The 14,019-nt window shown below is 48.4% G+C and overlaps 1 long non-coding RNA gene across 2 annotated transcripts in view; it reads right to left on the minus strand.

Annotated features, from left to right (window-relative positions):
* Nucleotides 1–14,019, minus strand: part of LOC132381969 (uncharacterized) — a 48,813-nt gene continuing 34,794 nt past the window's right edge. Inside the window, exons 3-4 of one of the 2 annotated variants that reach the window (XR_009508154.1) lie at nt 11,729–11,904; nt 1–2,608 (exon numbers count right to left, since the gene is read on the minus strand). This is a non-coding gene — a long non-coding RNA (uncharacterized LOC132381969). Of the gene's footprint in view, nt 2,609–6,985; nt 11,905–14,019 lie in introns of those variants that run through there. The other variant, XR_009508153.1, reaches the window with a different exon arrangement.

Below are 14,019 nucleotides of genomic sequence, written 5' to 3' on the forward strand. Positions count from 1 at the left end.
AAGCAGTTGCCTTATGCTGATGTCATTATGTCAGACACCATCTCTTAAAGTTAACACAACAACTCAATGACAGTGCTTGTGAATTATGTAGAACAGTTTCTATGATGGAAAATATGTGTCATCTGTCACTCATTGCATGACCCTAAAACAGCAGTACAAGCAACATCCTGGATAATACCCTCTGCACTCTCTCCAGAGCAACCCCATCCTTCCTGGAGCATGGTGACCAGAGCTGTACACAAGTGCAGTGTTTTGTAAAGTTGCAATATAACATCTCTCAACTTTTATATTCTATGCACCATCTGATGAAGGCAAGCATGTCATATGCCTTTTTCAGCCAATCCACCTGTTGTTGGTACTTTCAGGGAAATATAGACTGAGTCTAACATCTTTGAAAGGAATGTTATTGTAAAAACAAGATGAATAGATTAATAAAAGATGGAATTGTCAGGTATCCTGTCAGACTGATTTAATTACATTTTCAAAGTACAGCATGTTTTAACAAGAGGTTGATGTAGTCAACAGTGACTTCATTGAGGTCTTTGTTAAGGTCCCACACATTAGACTAGTTAAACCCATGGGATCGAGACAAGGGTCAAAATTAGTATTGAGAGGAACATGGTGATGAAGGAGAGCTGAATTTGTGATTGGAAACAAGTGACCTGTGGTGTACCACAGGGACTGGTGCTAGGAACTTTACTAGTTGTGATATACATTAGTGATTTGTACATTAATGAGAATGGAATTGAGAGGGAAATGGATCACACCATGATGAAATGGCAGAGCAGACTTGATGGGCCACATGGCCTAATTCAGCTCCTTGGTCTTATGGTTTGAAGTACAAATGCATGAGGGGTGATTGATAAGTTTGCAGTTGACATGAACAGCAGCCAATCAGAGATCAAGATTCATTTATAATTTATTCATTTCCAGATGTGGACTTCGCCAGTTAAGCCAGCATTTATTGCCCATCCCTAGTTTCCCTTGAGGAGGTGGTGATGAGCTGCCTTCTTGAGCCGCTGCAGTCCATTTAGTGTAGGTACACCCACAGTGCTGTTAGGGAGGGAATTCTATGACTTTGACCTAGTGACAATGAACAAACAGCAATATGTTTCCAAGTCAGGGTGGTGAGTGACTTGGAGGGGGATTTCCAAGTGGTGGTGTTCCCAGATATCTGCTGTTCTCGTCCTTCTAGACGGTAGTGGTCGTGGGTCTGGAAGGTGCTGCCTTAGGTGTTGTTGCAGTGCATCTTGTAGATAGTACACACTGCTGCAATTGTCTGTCGATGGTAGAGGGATTGGATGCTTGTGGAACGGGTACCAATCAAGTGTTTGCCTTGTACTGGATGGTGTCAAGCTTCTTGAGTGGTGATGGAGCCAGGGGAGTGACGAGTATTCCATTACACTCCTGACCTGAGCCTTGTAGATGGTGGACAGGCTTTGGGGAGTCAGGAGGTGAGCTAAATGCTGCAGGATTCCTAGCCTTTGACCTGCTCTGGTAGTTATGGTGTTTATATGGGTAGACCAGTTCAGTTTCCTGTTAATGGTAACCCCAGGATGTTGATATTAGGGGACTCAGTAATGGTGATGCCACTGAATGTCAAGGGATGATGGTTACAGCCTCTCTTGTTGGAGATGGTCATTGCCTGGCACTTACTTGGCTTAAATGTTATTTGCCATTTGTCAGCCCAAGCCTGGATATTGTCCAAGTCCTGCTGCATTTGGGTATGAACTGCTTCACCATCCAAGGAACAGAACATTGTGCAGTCATCTATGAACATCCCCACTTCTGACCTTATGACAGAAGGAAGGTCATTGATGAAGCAACTGAAAATAGTTAGTCCTAGGACACATTCCTGAGGAACTCCTGCAGAGATGTCCTGAGGATGAGATGAGTGACTTCCAACCACCACAACCATCTTCTTTTGGGTCATGTATGATTCCAAGGTCTTTCCATTAATTCCCATTGACTCAATTTTAACTAGGGCACATTTATGCCATATTCAGTCAAATGCTGCCTTGATGTTGAGAGCTAAATACCTCTGGTATTTAGCTCTTTGGTCCATGTTTGGACAAGGAGGTGATGAGGTCAGGAGCTGAGTGGCCTTGACGAAACCCAAACTGGGCATCCGTAAGCAGGTTATTGCCCAGTAGGTGCTGCATGATAGCACTGTTGATGACCCCTTCCATTACTTTGCTGATGATTGAGAGTAGGCTGATAAGGTGGTAATTGGCTGGTTTGGACTTGTTCTGTTTCTTGTGTACAGGACACAACTGGACAATTTTTCACATTGTCGGTTAGATGTTGGTGGTTTAGCTGTACTGGAACAGCTCGGCTAGTGGTGCGGCAAGTTCTGGAGCACGTGTCTTCAGGAGTGTATGCTGGGATTTTGTCTGGGCCCATAGCCTTTGCAGTATCCAGTGCTTTCCGCTGTTTCTTGATATCACGTGGAGTGAATTAGATTGGCTGCATATTGACATCTGGGATACTGGGGACTTCTGGAGGAGGTCGAGGTGGATAATCTCGGCAAATTAAAATGAGGTGGAGTGGCCATTGCTAGAGTGGGGATTTTCAGATTTTAGCTTTTTGAGGCTTCAGCAAGGTGAGGCTAGAGAAAGAGAACGTGAAAAGCTGGAGATAGATTTTTGTTCATTTTATTTTGTTTCATTCATATTAAGTTGCAGTTAGAGCAGTAGGAATGTCATGCAGGATAGTTGAATGCTTATGTTGTGAGATGTGGGAAAGTAAAGGATCTCCAGTGTCCCTGATTGTCATCCAGTTTTGGATATGGCCCAAGTACAGAGTGAGAGACACTGAAGCAGGTCGATAGTTCACAGACTTTAATGCAAACAGAGTTAGAGGGAACAGAAAACAATAAACACTAGACCAAACAGGGCCATTAACTAAAACTCTCAAATGGAAAACGAAGCCTACACTGCAGCTGAAAGGAATAACTAAATATAAAATGAATATCGCTAGTCTTCAGAGTCACTTGACTCGACAGTCCAATTTCCCAGGCAAGGCCGTATGCAAGCAGTAGCAAAGCATTGCTGTGCTGGGTTCAAGTCTCGACAAGCACTACGACAGAAAGAATGGAGTTAAATACAATCACAATGAAATAATAATGTGCATATTCATGAGTGCAATTGCCTTGTCTGCTACATTGTTGAATCCATGGTTGTGACATTGATGACTTCACCTGCAAGAAGTACATCTATCTACTTGTTGCTTCTAACACTGCATTAAGGAGATGGAGCTGGAACTGAAGGAGCTCCAGATCATTTGGAGGCTGAGGGGGTGCTGGACAAGACATATAGAGAGGTATTTCCACCTAAGGTGCAGGACACAGAAAACTGGCTGACAGTCAAGAAAGAGAAAAGGGTTAAGCAGCCAGTGCCGAGCACACCACCCTCAATAATAGGTGTATCATTTTGGATACTGTTGGTGGGGATGACCTATCAGAGGAAAATAACAGCGGTCAGGTCTGTGGCACTGAGTCTGACTCTGGCTCAGAAGGGAAGGGGTAGTAGTGGCAAGTTGTGGTGATACAAGGGGAACGGAAAGGAGGTTCTGTGGACAAGGACAAGATCCCTGTTTCTGATATGTTGCCTCCCGGGTGCCAGGGTCAGGGACATCTGGGATTGAGTCCTCAGCATTAAGTGGGAAGGTGAGGAGCCAGTGTTTGTGGTCCATACAGGTACCAATATCATAGGTAGGAAGAGGGGTGAGGTTCTGCAAAGATGAAGGACAGGATTGCACCTCAGGGTTGCACCTAACCTGTCACAACTACGGATTCGGCTGCGCAGTAGACACGGCTTTGAATTTGCATGTGGCAGGTAATTATTATTTAATGGTGATCCATTCTTGTCGTCGTAGTGCCTATGGAGGCTTGGATAGAGCATAACAACACTTCGCTGCTGTTTAGTATTAGTCCTTCCCTGAGTTGTTGGACTTTCAAGTCAACTGAGTCTGAAGACCAGCAGTATTGGTTTAATGTTTTCAGCTGCAGTGTAGGCTTCGTTTCCCTTTGAGTGTTTTAGTTATCGGCCCTGTTTGACCTAGCATTTATTGTTTTATTTTCCCTTTAACACTCTTCGTATTAAAGTCTGTGAACTATCGGCCTGCTTCAACGTCTCTCACTCTGCACTTGGGCCATATCCGAACCGCAGTGACAGCAAATCTCGACCAGAGCCAGAGACAGAGAGAACAGCTGAACTTGGTCATTGGTAATTGATTCATTGGTCAGGTAGGAGATAGCCTACAGGCAAAGGAATCTGTTCTGAGTGAAGTTACGGAGGCAATGAGGCAGATAACCTCATGCCGACAAGTCCAGTCTCACTTGGAGGAACAGGTATATTCCCCAGCCGCAGCTGTTCAACAGCTCACCACAGAAAATCGGACTCAGGTGTCTGCGATTTCCGCACTCACTTCTGCCGTCCACGAACTTACTCTGAACAGCCAGCATCAGCCGACAGCCATTAACTTTATCGCCAGCTTCAGGCCGCTCCCAGCATCTCGCAGGTCCACCTTTTCTGCTGCCCCGACAACCTCTGCCACTAACGCTTCCGCTCCCGCGCCCAGACCAGATCCGACTCCCACAACCGTACAGGAACCGAGTATTCCACCACCAGGCAGATACTCTGGCGATTCCGACGGTTGCAGGAACTTTATTACCCAATGCGAGCTGACATCCCAGCCCAACCTGGTCGTTTTGGTGATGATGCACGGAAAATGGCATACATGGTCAATCTTCTTGATGGGCCTCCACTCAGCCTGTTCAACGCTTTACGGGAGCAAGGATACCCCGCAGCCCAGTCGTTCCGACATTTTGTGGCGGAGTTAAGGAGGGTTTTTGATCTTCCAGTACTGGGTCAGGGGGCTGTGCACCGACTCTTGAACCTGTGCCAAGACAGAGGAACGGTGAGAGCCTAAGCAGTCAATTTCCGTACCCTTGGAGTAGAGACGGGATGGAATGAGGGATCTCTCATCACTGCCTTCCAGCGTTGACTGAATGCAGGGGTCCGGCATGAGATCGCTGTCCGGGACGAGCAGGATAGTCTGGATCACTTAATTAACCTGGCTATTCGAGTTGATGACCGGTTAACTGAGTGGCGCTGGGAAAGAATGTTTCAAACGTCTTCCCTTGTCCTCTCCCCCTCCCGGTGGTGAACTGCCTGGACACGCACCCTGCTGACTGCTCCTGTGGCTCCTCCCACAGACCCCTGTATAAAGGCGATTGAGGTCTGAGCCCGACCTCTCTGACTCCAGGATGTAGTATGGTGGTCAACCACTGCTTGTTCCTTCTTCCAGTCAATAAAAGCCGATATCTTGCCTTTACGTCTCAGAGAGAGTTATTGATGGTGCATCACACCCTCACCTAATCACTGTCTTTCCTCGCCCTCTCTCCCTCCCTCACCTAATCACCGTCTTTCCTCGCCCTCTCTCCCTCCCTCACCTAATCACTGTCTTTCCTCACCCTCCCTCCCTCCCTCACCTAATCACCGTCTTTCCTCGCCCTCTCTCCCTCCCTCACCTAATCACCGTCCTTCCTCGCCCTCTCCCCTCCCTCACCTAATCACTGTCTTTCCTCACCCTCCCTCCCTCCCTCACCTAATCACCGTCTTTCCTCGCCCTCTCTCCCTCCCTCACCTAATCACCGTCTTTCCTCGCCCTCTCTCCCTCCCTCACCTAATCACCGTCTTTCCTCGCCCTCTCCCCTCCCTCACCTAATAACTGTCTTTCCTCACCCTCCCTCCCTCCCTCACCTAATCACCGTCTTTCCTCGCCCTCTCTCCCTCACTCACCTAATCACTGACTTTCCTCGCCCTCTCTCCCTCACTCACCTAATCACCGTCTTTCCTCGCCCTCTCCCCTCCCTCACCTAATCACCGTCTTTCCTCGCCCTCCCTCCCTCACCTAATCACCGTCTTTCCTCGCCCCCTCCCCCTCCCTCACCTAATCACCGTCTTTCCTGGCCCTCTCTCCCTCCCTCACCTAATCACTGTCTTTCCTCGCCCTCTCTCCCTCCCTCACCTAATCTCTGTCTTTCCTCGCCCTCTCTCCCTCCCTCACCTAATCACTGTCTTTCCTCGCCCTCTCCCCCCTCACCTAATCACTGTCTTTCCTCGCCCTCTCTCCCTCCCTCACCTAATCACTGTTTTTCCTAGCCCTCTCTCCCTCCCACACCTAATCACTGTCTTTCCTCGCCCTCTCTCCCTCCCTCACCTAATCACTGTCTTTCCTCGCCCTCTCCCCCTCCCTCACCTATTCACTGTCTTTCCTCGCCCTCTCTCCCTCCCTCACCTAATCACCGTCTTTCCTCGCCCTCTCTCCCTCCCTCACCTAATCACTGTCTTTCCTCGCCCTCTCTCCCTCCTTCACCTAATCACTGTCTTTCCTCGCCCTCTCCCCTCCCTCACCTAATCACTGTCTTTCCTCGCCCTCTCCCCCTCCCTCACCTAATCACTGTCTTTCCTCGCCCTCTCCCCCTCCCTCACATAATCACTGTCTTTCCTCGCCCTCTCTCCCTCCCTCACCTAATCACCGTCTTTCCTCGCCCTCTCCCCTCCCTCACCTAATCACTGTCTTTCCTCGCCCTCTCTCCCTCCCTCACCTAATCACTGTCTTTCCTCGCCCTCTCCCCTCCCTCACCTAATCACTGTCTTTCCTCGCCCTCTCCCCCTCCCTCACCTAATCACTGTCTTTCCTCGCCCTCTCTCCCTCCCTCACCTAATCACTGTCTTTCCTCGCCCTCTCTCCCTCCCTCACCTAATCACTGTCTTTCCTCGCCCTCTCTCCCTCCCTCACCTAATCACTGTCTTTCCTCGCCCTCTCTCCCTCCCTCACCTAATCACTGTCTTTCCTCGCCCTCTCTCCCTCCCTCACCTAATCACTGTCTTTCCTTGCCCTCTCTCCCTCCCTCACCTAATCACCGTCTTTCCTCGCCCTCTCCCCCTCCCTCACCACCCAGCACCCAGCCCACGGAGGAACCTATGAAAGTGGGGCTCATGCGCCTGTCTCAGGAGGAACGAGAGTGGCATCGGAAGACAAGTACCTCCCTCTATTCTGGCGATCCAGGATACTTCCGGGCCATGCCAAGCTTCCAGTAAAAGAGAATACCTGTAACCAGGGAGGGGAATCCTGACCGGTCGGTTCTCTCTTCAGTCAGCTTCCCCTAATTCTGTAATGCAGCTTGCTTGTCATGGAGGTCTCAGACCCACGAACGTAACGTGTTTATTGACTCCGCTGCAGCCGGGAATCTCATGGACATCTCTCTCACTCAGAGATGGGGAGTCCCATCTCAGGAAGGCGCTGGATGGTCGATGTCCGGGAACCGTCAAGATACGCCTTTCCACCCAACCCCTCCAACTGGTGCTCAAAGGCAACCATCATGATGAAATATCTTTCTATCTGGTTAATTCACCTGAACTGCCACTGCTACTTGGTCTCCCCTGGTTACCCCTACATAACCCATGGAACGATTGGTCTCTGAAGATACTCCAAGAGTGGGGACTGGCATGCCTGTCTACCTGTCTGGGTCCAGCTCAAGCTCCATTCCATGAACCCTCTCCTGTGTCAGCTAAGGACGTGGACTTGTCTGGGATTCCAGCTGAATATGCAGATCTCCTTGATGTTTTCAGTAAAAGAAAGGCCACCACCCTGCCCCCACACCGGCCATACGACTGTGCCATAGGCCTCCTACCTGGCGCTAGTCCTCCCGGGGTCCGGGTCTTTTCCCTTTCTCATCCTGAAACGATGGCCGTGGAGGAATACATCAAGGAGGCATTGGCCATGGGGTTTATCTGTCTGTCACCCTCACCAGCAGGAGCAGGCTTCTTTTTAGTAAGCAAGAAAGATGGCAAGCTCCGTCCCTGCATCGATTATCGGCCCCTGAACAACATCACCGTGAAGAACCACTACCCTTGCTGGCGTCTGCGTTTGAACATCTCCAGGAAGCAACAATAATTTCCAAAATTGATCTGCGCAATGCTTACAATCTTCTTCGCATAAGAGAAGGTGGTGGGTGGAAAACGGCTTTCTGCACTATGGTCACTATGAATACCTGGTAATACGTTTTGGTCTGGCCTTGATTAACAATGTGCTCAGGGACATGTTGAACCAGTTTGTGTATTTAGATGACATCCTTATCTATTCCTGCTGTCATCAGGAGCACGTCTGGTATGTCCGGAGAGTACTCAAACGCCTTCTCAAAACTGACTTGCACGCCAAGCCTGAGAAATGTGATTTCCATAAAGACCAGGTGTCGTTTTTGGCCTATATACTTACCCGTCCAGTGTTAAAATGGACCCTAGTCAAGTTGCAGAGTGGCTCAAACTGTCTATAGTCAAACAGGTAGGGTTTTGTGAACTTTTACCGCCACTTCTCTGAAATTTTGCCTCCATTGCGGCTCCAGTTAATACACTCAACAAGAAGACCTGGGCAGGATTCCATTGGATGGATGATGCCGACCAAGCATTTTCTGAGCTAAAGCAATGTTTCACCACTGCCCTTTTGCAGCAACACCCAGACCCATCTCAGCTATTCAGTGTTGAGGTGAATGCATCCGATGTCAGCATTGGAGCTGTCCTCTCTCAGCGCTTGTCTGCGGATAGCCAGCTGCCCCCTTGTGCCTTTCTTTCCCGTCAAGTTACAACATCAGGAACCAGGAGCTTCTGGCTATCAAGGAGGAATGGTGACACTGGCTGGAGGGGGCAGAGCATCCATTCTTGGTCTAGACAGATCACAAAAACCTCAGGATGCTACAAGACTCGACTGTCGTCAAGCCCGGTGGGCTCTCTTCTTCTTCACACGGTTCAGTTTCCTCCTCACTTATCATTGGATGGATCAGAGAACAATGCCAGTGCAGAGCCCATTCTTCCTCACTCGTGTATCGCTGCTCCGGTGATCTGGGGATAGAGGCAGAGTGAGGGCCACCCAACAATCAGATCAAGGCCTGGATGGGGGACCTCCCAAATGGCTGTTTGTCCCTGCTGCTGTGCATTCCCAAGTGTTGGGATGGGGTCACTCCTCCCATCTGGCTGGACATCAGGGAATTCAATGGGCTCAGGAGTTTATAATGAGACAATTTTGGTGGCCATCTATGTCCCAGGATGTCCACTGCCTGTGCCCCACTGCCCCTGATCCCACCTCTCTGTAGATTTCATCACTGGGCTGCCCCCGTCTAATGGAAACACCACCATTTTTGACATTGTGGACCGATTTTCCACAGCTGCCCACTTCGTTGCCGCACTCATGGTTCAACATGTGTTCCTTCTTTGTTTTCCTCAAGACATAGTGTCTGATCATGGACCACATTTCACTCCCCACTTTTGGAAGGCTTTCTGCTCTCTTATAGGAGCCTCTCATCTGGCTTCCACCTGCAATCCAATGGCCAGACTGGGAGAGTGAACCAGGAGTTGGAGACAACCCTGCGCTGTCTTGCCTCCTTCAACAACACATCCTGGAGCTCACAATTGGTTTGGGCAGAGATCGCACACAAGAACCTCCCTGATCAGGAGATCGACATAGGAGTTCCTGCTGCTGAACAGCTGATCCAGCGCTACAAACGGACCTGGAGACCGGCCAGGGCTACTCTGCTGCATCCCCAGAAACAACACTCTGGGCAGGCTGATCGATTTTGTCGACAGGTAAGGCTATTCAAGCCAGGGGAGGAGGTCTGTTTGGTATCTAGGGATCTTCCCCTGAAAGTTGAGAACCGGAAATTGGCATCACACTACGTTGGACCGTTTGTAGTGGAAAAGGCTGTCAACAAGGTATCCTATAGATTGCGTCTGCCGGCATCACTGGAGATCCACCCAGTATTACATGTTTCCCAGCTCAAGCCGGTTACTACCTCTCCCCTGGCTCCAGTCACCCCATCTCTCCTTCCTCCCCACCTGGCATCTCGCCGGGTACAATACCTTGTGGACTGGGAAGGGCATGGCCCAGAAGAACGTATTTGGATCCCAGCAAAGGACATCTTGGCCAAGTCGCTGATCTGGGATTTCCAGCGGACACAGGTCTGTGGCGCGTCAGGGGCTGCACCTAGAGACGGGGTCCCTGTCACAACCACGATTCGGCAGCGCAGTAGATACGGCAATTGCGCTTGTGAATTTGCACGTGTCAGCTAATTATTATTTAATCATGATAGTGGTTAACTCCATTCTTGTCGTCATAGTGCTTATCGAGACTTAGACAGAGCATAGCAACGCTTCGCTGCTGTTGTGTATTCGGCCTTCCCTGAGGTATTGGACTTTCAAATCAACTGGCTCTGAAGACTAGCAATATTGAAAATAATGTTTAGCTGTTCTTTTCAGCCGCAATGTAAGCTTTGTTTTCCTTTGAGAGTTTTAGTTAATGCCCTGCTTGGCCTAGTGTTTATTGTTTTATTTTCCCTCTAGCACCGTTTGTATTAAAGTCTGTGAACTGTCGACCTGCTTCAGTGTCTTTCACTCTGCACTTGGTGAAACGTGGTGACTATGCCACCTGTTACTGAGGCCAGAAACAGGAAGTTCATACAATTTAGCACGTGTCTCAGGAGTTATTGTAGAAGGGAAGGCTTCCGATTTTTGGAACATTGGTCTCTCTTCCTGGCAAAGTGGGACCTATAGAGAAAAGGCAGTTTGCAGCTAAATTAGAGGGGGACGAATATCCTACTGGGAAGGTTTTGCTAGTGCTTCACATGGGAGGTTGGGGAGGGGGGGCAGTGGGAGAGATTTAAGCTGGAGTTGCAGGGGGATTGGAACCAGATTGCCAGAACAGATAGCGGAGAGGTTGTGGAGACAGATTTTGTAAACTGCCAGACCACTCATCAGCTCAGTTCAGCTGCAATGGCTGGGTAAAGATTTAGGATCTGGCTTCAGCTGACCTGGGAGCAGAGACCTCACCGGGGAGTGTAGCAGAGTCTCCATGACCACTCCACCATAGCCAGTGGCAAGCAATTTCCTTGTTATGGCAGCTAAAGACTCCCCAGTCAGATTATTAACATCAAAGGAAGAGGAGTTTACACAGAATTTGGTCGTCATGTTTGGGTATGCAGCTAAATACAACCATCAAAATATGTAAGGACAACAACCTAGGTTGCTGGGCCCTCAACCATTGGCCTGACCTCTAAACTGTACAGGAAGGCTGTATTCATTAAGATTGCTCTCACCATGGACAGATATTCCTGATTGTGACACTCTGGAGATGACTGTCACCCCCTCCGATGTTCCACCTTGCATTCTAGTGAACTTCTCCTCACCTACATCTGTTGGGAAAGTGTACTCTGTCGTAACCCCCTCTACTCCTGCTGGGTCCTCTGGAGAGTTGCTTCTGCTTTGACTTCTGTGCCCTGCTCTGGTGGGAGGAGGATGCTAAGGGACAGGAAAGTATCTAGTTCCAGGACTTCGGACAGTGCCCACAGGCAATAGGACATTGATGGGAGACCAGTCCCAACCTCGAGTCTGCCATTTACATCCCAGTGGCCCAGCATATTACTGCTACCCTTCTCCATTGCTCCAAAGAGCCTACCTACCCTGAGGATAGGCAACAGTAGACAGAGTGTTGTGAGATTTCAGGTAGTCCACAGGAACCACTCCCTTTCTGGTCTACTCATCCATTTCACCCACCCCTCCTCCTCCCTTGTCATTTTCCCCTGCAACCATAGGAGGTGCCAGTCCTGTCCCTGTGCATTCTCTATCCAAGAGCCAAAACAGCCCTTCCCAATGCAACACAGATTCACATGCACCTTTGATGTACACCGTGTGGTCTCCTCTACAATGGTGAAACCATGCATAGACTGGTTGACCGTCCTGTGGGACATCTGCATGCTGTCTGCAGCAGCATCTTGATCTTCCATCTGCATGTTACATTAATTCTTCCAATTCCAACACCGACCTGCCTGTCCTCAGGCTTTCTTTAATGCTACAGAGAGGAGAAATACAGAATGGATGAATTACACCTCATGTGCCGCTTGGGTAACTGACAACTCAATGATATAAACATTGAATTTCCCAATTTCAGATAAACTGAACCACCAAAGCTACCCTCCCATATACCACAACATGTCCCTTTGTCACATCTCCCATCCCCATCTCCACTGTCGACCCTTTTTCTCCTTCTAAGTCATGAAATTTCTTTCAGCGGGAGGTTCGATTGAAGTGTGCAGACGCAGTAGCTCGTCATCATGCAAGGCCACTGGGAAGATTTAATAAGTGAGGAGTTTCTTTCATTGGGAGAGGTGCACAGACACATTAGCTCATCATCATGCAAGGCTGCTGGGAAGGTTGTGGGATAAAAGGGAGACACTGCCTAGCAGAGCGGTCATCAGCGTAGTCTGAGTAGGAGTGGTAGGGCTTTGGCTCATCCTGTTGGGGAGGTTTGTTAATGCTATTGCGTGGTGGGGTTTAAACTAGATTTGCAGGGGTGTGGGAACCGAAGTGAAGAGACAGAGGATGGGGTGGTTGGCACACGAGTAGAGACACCTTGTAGGGAGTTTGTGAGGAAGGATAGGCAGATGATAGAGCAAAGAAACACTCAGTCTGATGGTTTGAGATGTGTCTATTTTAATGCAAGGGGTATCATAAACAAAGTGGATGAACTTAGAGCATGGATCAATACATGGAACTATGATGTTGTGGCCATTACAGTACAGAGCCTTGGAAGTCTTGGGGGAGGAATAGCTGCTGAGTATGTTGGGCTTTAGATGTTTCAAAAAGGAGAGGGAGGGAGGTAAAAGAGATGGGGGCATGGTATTGCTAATTAGGGATAGTATCACGGCTGCAGAAAAGGTGGAGGTCATGGATGGATTGTTTACTGAGTCATTGTGGGTGGAAGTCAGAAACAGGAAGGGGGCAGTAACTCTACTGGGTAATTTATAGATATCTCAATAGTAACAGACATTGAGAAGCAGATAGGAAGGCAGATTCTGGAACAGTGCAATACTAATAGGGTTGTTGTGATGGGTGATTTTAATTTTTCTGATATTGACTGGCATCTCCTTAGAGCAAGGGGTTTAGATGGGGTAGGGTTTGTTAGGTATGTTCAGGAGGGTTTCCTAATGCAATATATAGATAAGCCAACTAGAGGAGAAGCTGTACTTGATCTGGTATTGGGAGATGAACCTGGTCAGGTGTCAGATCTCTTGGTGGGAGAGCATTTTGGAGATAGTGATTAGAACTCTATCTCATTTACCATGGGGCTGGAGAAGGATAGGATCAGACAATTTGGGAAAACATTTAATTGGGGCAGGGGAAATGTGATGTAATTGGAGTAGGCAAGAACTTGGGAGCAAAAATTGAGAGCAGATGTTCTCAGAAAAAACGCATGGCAGAAATGTGGCAAATGTACAGGGAACATTTACATGGTGTTCTGCATGGGTGCGTTCCATTGAGGCAGGGAAAGGATGGTAGGGTAAAAGAACCATGGTGCACAAAGGATGTGGAAAATCTAGTTAAGAAAAGCTTACAAAGGTTTAAGAAACTAGGTACTGATAGAGCTCTAGAAATTTACAAGGTTACCTTGGAAAGAATGAAATTGTGAGAGCTAGAAGGGGTCATGAGAAGATCTTGGTGAGCAGGATTAAGGAAAACTCCAGGGCATTCTACAAGTATGTGAAGAGCAAGAGGATAAGTCTTGTGAGAATAGGACCAATCAGGTGTGACATGGAGTCGGAGGCAGTAGCAGAAGTACTTAATGAATACTTTGCTTCAGTATTCACCAGGGAAAAGGACCTTGGTAATTGTGGGTATGACTTACAGCAGACTGAAACATTTGAGCATATAAACATCTAGCAAGTGGATGTGCTAGAGCTTTTGAAAAGCATTGTTAGATAAATCACCTGGACCAGACAAGATATATCCTAGACCATTGGGAAGCAAGGGAGGTGATTGCTGAGCCTCCAGTGATGATGATGCAATGATCAATGGGGATGAGAGAAGTATCAGGGGATTGCAACGTTGCAAATATTGTTCCCTTTTCCAAGAAATGGAGTAGAGTTAACCTAAGAAATTATAGACCAGTGAATCTTACTTCAGTGGT

The sequence above is a fragment of the Hypanus sabinus genome, chromosome 27 (genome assembly GCF_030144855.1).
Source record: "Hypanus sabinus isolate sHypSab1 chromosome 27, sHypSab1.hap1, whole genome shotgun sequence".
Taxonomy (NCBI): domain Eukaryota; kingdom Metazoa; phylum Chordata; class Chondrichthyes; order Myliobatiformes; family Dasyatidae; genus Hypanus; species Hypanus sabinus.